The sequence below is a fragment of the Triticum urartu genome, chromosome 4A (genome assembly GCF_056163025.1).
Source record: "Triticum urartu cultivar PI428250 chromosome 4A, HENAU_Tu73, whole genome shotgun sequence".
NCBI lineage: Eukaryota > Viridiplantae > Streptophyta > Magnoliopsida > Poales > Poaceae > Triticum > Triticum urartu.
The window spans coordinates 382491338-382495615 of NC_141876.1; the positions used below are offsets into that span (position 1 = coordinate 382491338).

The window sequence follows — 4278 nt, forward strand, 5'->3', positions numbered from 1 at the left end:
ATTCTGCTGCATAGCCTGTCATTGTAACTACAGTTGTTATCCTTACCTGCAATCCTAAATACTTAGTATAGAATACTAGTATTCCATCAGTGGCCCTACATTCTTGTCAGTCTGCCATGCTATACGTATTACAGTTACAGACAATGTATCTGCCGGCACAAGCTTGTTACCCGGCAGTTAATATGCCATCAAATTTATTTCACTAGCAAAAGCAAGTTGATCTGGGCTACAAATCACTAATTTAATATGCATTCATTTTTTCCAGGAAATCAAGACAAATGACACTATTTCATAATTCACATATGGGCCTCATCATAAAACTTAACTTCATTCAATAAAATTAATGACCAAATACATATGTTTTTCATTTTGTCCAGGCAATCAAGACAAATGACACTATTTCATAATTCACATATGGGCCTCATCATAAAACTTAACTTCATTCAATAAAATTAACGACCAAATACATATGTTTCTAGAAACGCCCATATATTAGGGTGTTGTGCCACAAAAGGAAAATTACATATGTTTTTGGATGCAACACACGACCAAAATGAGCATATGGTGGCTTCTATGCTAAACTAGCAACCAAAATTAGCTTTCCCCGTGGTTGTAATGTTACCAACAACACGAGGCCCTAATCATTCAAAAAGCTTATAGTTTATTGCTTTAACTTCTGCTAGCCTCTCGCTCTTGTGCTTCAGCATTATCTCCTCTACCTTTTTCCATTCTATTTCCTAAAAAGAGAAATTTTTGGCACATTAGAATTTACATGTCAGATGTAAGTAGCTTGCCGTTTGTTTTCCTTCTGACACATCATCTAAATGTTCCAAATAAAACATGGTCGGGTTCATAGTTTTACATGTTGAATGGGGCAAACTAATACGAAGTCATGATAGCATGACAAAACTTGGAACCCAAATTTGGCCATATTCAATTTTATTTTAAAAAAATGCTTCACAAGCATGAATGGTAGATGCGTACGTGTGTACAGAATGTCACCCCCCATTTGTCAAACCATGTTTTTGGACTCAGACTAGAACAAAAATAAAAAATGAGTAAATAAGTTCAGGTTGGTTATATCACATACCAAGTGTACTCTCTGCCTCCATTCAAACTTCTCCTCCTAGCATGTTGTAGCCTTTGCTCAGCTGATAATTACTTGCCCTGACATAATACATGGAACATATAAGAATCCATGCTTCATGTTATTCTTAAGAAACAGTAACTTATTGAGTAAAAACTAGATTGAAGACCCCAACCTTATAAAAGTAGCATGTAATAACAATTAAACTCTAGAAGAGTACTCCACTTTCAGTATGTCTTAGCAGCAAAATGAAACGAGACATAAATAAGTTCTCTAGCTAGTTATTTTTCTTCCATGTAACAGTATATGTGCATGATGACAGTTGAACTAGATGATCTCACATCGATCGACCAATGGGAATAAACAACACAATACAAAAATCATTTTACCCAAAGCTTGCTTGTAAAACTCCTACAGTGTTTTACTGATTTAGTATTCAGTTGTAGCACCCACTTGTTTAGAACCAAAAGATTATTGAACTCCCTATACTGATAAGACTTAATAAAACATGTGTGCAGTCATTTAGAAGTATCCACTGCGGCACTGCCATAGTGCATAGATCATTTAGAGGTATTCACTGGCAGAGAGCATATCTACTGTCCTTTACATACAATATAAATTGAAACTGCAAACATTCCCTGGTGCTTCCTATCAAGATGTCTGAAGATGAAAACGATAAAATGTTCTGAAGAACTGTTCTTACTCGATTAAATGGAGAAATATTTAAGTAGTGACTACCCTGAGTTCAAGCATTACAAAATACTAGATGTTTTCTTTCGCACAAACAACACATGTCCAAGCATAATGTGTATATAAGTATGGAATATAGATCACAGTAGCTGATAGCACATGCAAGCAACATAGATGGGTATATCACATTCAGGCAAGCAACGTGTCCAACCATAATTTTTGGTACCAATGTGAACTTGTTCTTTATATAATATATGGGTATATCACATTCAGACAACAACTTTGATAGAACGTAAATAATAAACTTCATATCAGAGAACTAACACTTTTGCAAGTTCAAATCTTTAAATTCTAGAAGCAGTACTCCACTTTTAGTCTATATTTGTAGCAAACAGAGAAGAGACCGAAAGAGATTCTCTATCTGATTGCTTTTATCACATGTACAAGTATATGTGCGTGATGACGAGTGAACTAAGTGATCTCACATCAATGGATCAATGGAGATAAACAAGGGTACTTGTTCATTCCAACTACATGTTCATTAGTTAAAGTTCGTTTTCTTTTAACATCCAGAATTAGCACAAAGAGCACTTAATCATAGTAAATGGAAGAATACCCATTGGCACCAAGAATTAGAGTTGTGAAGAGCATATTCATTTGTACATTCAAGCACAAGTCTGAGAGAGAAAAATGTTACCTCAGTATTGAACTCCTATGAAACAATTAGCTAGATGGTAAATCAGGGAAGGAAAAGGAGCTACTTTTGTAGAGAAATTTTTAATATTAAATCCACACTCATGTCTATAAATTTAGCTCTTTCAGATGGAGGCACCAAAAACTTTATAGAGCGCTACATTTCCCTACTACTATAGTACACAATTTTTTTTAATTTGGATTAGCAGTCCGCCCAGACTCCAGAGCAAATACAAGTCATTGATTTGTTCCATAAAATGAATATCCACCATTCATCAGTACCTTGCCCAAGAGATCTAATGGTTGACATTTCTTAGATTCCCTATGTACGGGCAGACGCCAAAACAACTCCAGGACCATTCTGGAATCCTGACGGCTCCAAATGGGCCCACTGGTGAAATTCTGTTATTCAAGATCTTTTATGGCTATGATCAGGAAACAACGATGACTAGAGTAACCTTCCTTCTACTCCGTAAACAACTAGCTTGTATAGAGCACTAGTCATTTGTATCTACCAAGTTTCGAAGCAGCAACTTGCCAATCCTTTGGACGGGATTTAACACTCAACAACATACATACTACTCCCATCTCAAAATAAATGTTGCTCAAGTAAACGGATGGGTGAGTGAAGAAAACGTGCATAGCTCGTGCCTTCGACTAGTATACACAATCTTCAGTTGCGCAATGTCTGAACCTGAATAAATAAAGACTGATCCATGTACTAAAAAGGATGGATACAAGCAAATGAAATAGGCACGTATACTTGCATATTAAGATAACAAAATGAAATATACACTAACCTGGCTGAAACCCTTTACAAATCACGAGCACCAGGAATTCCTTGAACAAACAAACCACTGCTAGAACCAGTCTCCAATCCTTTCACTAATAGCACCTGCATCAATTTGGTAGGAAAAGGAAAAAACAATAAGGAACACACTCAGTAGTAACTCGGTGGAAGGGGAAATCTGCCTTCGTACGGACAACTGGACAGCGTGCACCATGAGTTCTCATCGAGCAGAGAAGAAAAGATTAACAACCTTGGTAAGGAAGATCTCACCTGCATCGGGTTTCCACCAAGACGGATCTGAGGAAAGTATTGTACCAGCATAGTAGAGATGGGACACCACGCTCGCCGTTGGTAGGGAGGAAGCCGTGGTGGGGAGTCCGCCTATGCTCGTCGGCGTGATGGACCGTAAAGAAGAGATGGAGGCAACTGGAATCATCGACCAGTTCTAGTGGTGGTGTCGAAGGGAGGGAGGCGACGACGACCTCGCACATCAAAGGCGTATCGAGGGAGGCGACGCCAAGATCCAAGCACCACCGCCATAGATCCCGATGGGGTCGCACAGGTCAACCAAAGGGGTGGTGGTGGAGGGCGTGGTCAACAGCAGAGGGGGCGGCGGCGGCGGTCGAGGAGGAGGTCTAGGGAGGGTTCGATTTGGGGGAGAACAGGTCGTGTGGTGGTTGTAATTCTTCTTTCTTTTTTTTGAGCGGTGGCTTTAATTATTTTGAGTGGAAATGTCGCGCGCTCTCCCGCGCCAGCGCGCGTTTGGGCCAAATGTTATTTTGGGCTCACGCCACAGGCAGGCCCGGCAGATAGTGGGTCGTAGTTCAGTTCTCCCGGTAGTTTTTATGAACTAAGATGTGGACATTATTACTGGCAGTGCGCATGCCCTTGCTGATTAACTTTTACCGGCAGTTTCTCCGCCGTTATGCACTTCTACTGGCAGTAACAAGATCCCCGGCAGATGGTTTGCCCTCATTCTTGTATTTCTCCCGGCAGTTAAGTGCCCCCGATTCGGTGT

At 39.7% G+C, this 4278-nt stretch overlaps 1 long non-coding RNA gene across 1 annotated transcript; it reads right to left on the reverse strand.

Moving 5' to 3' along the window:
- Window positions 1-415: 415 nt before the first annotated feature.
- Window positions 416-3938, reverse strand: LOC125553854 (uncharacterized). Its single transcript, XR_007304234.2, has 4 exons — window positions 3531-3938; window positions 3271-3365; window positions 1091-1167; window positions 416-737 (listed from the first exon to the last, which is right to left on the reverse strand). It is a non-coding gene; the product is annotated as an uncharacterized LOC125553854 (long non-coding RNA).
- Between the last annotated feature and the right edge of the window lie 340 nt (window positions 3939-4278).